Raw genomic sequence first — 377 nt, forward strand, 5'->3', positions numbered from 1 at the left:
CAGCTATCAATTTAAATTGTGAAACGATATGAAAATAATGAAGTAAATATTTACGTATTCTACCCGTAATTAAAGCTTGAGATCTGGGCTACGAAATTGTAAAAAAATTAATTCAGATTGAGATCAGTTTAGGGAAATAAATAGCAAAACCTATCAACCAATTATCAAAATAAATGCATTTTCTTTTTCGAATGCACTCTCCTAGCCCAAATTTTGTTTTAACAATTTGTGGTAAAGTAGATTTGTTCACCGATGTACTCCTTCCATAGTACCAGTTATTTTTATCATGAAAAAACTGCTGTTTTTTGCATTCTTTAAAACTACAAATAGCTATTCATACTATTTGGCAACCCTGTTTGTGGAGAAAACCGCTCTTT

This window comes from Haematobia irritans, chromosome 3, assembly GCF_050003625.1.
Source record: "Haematobia irritans isolate KBUSLIRL chromosome 3, ASM5000362v1, whole genome shotgun sequence".
Taxonomy (NCBI): domain Eukaryota; kingdom Metazoa; phylum Arthropoda; class Insecta; order Diptera; family Muscidae; genus Haematobia; species Haematobia irritans.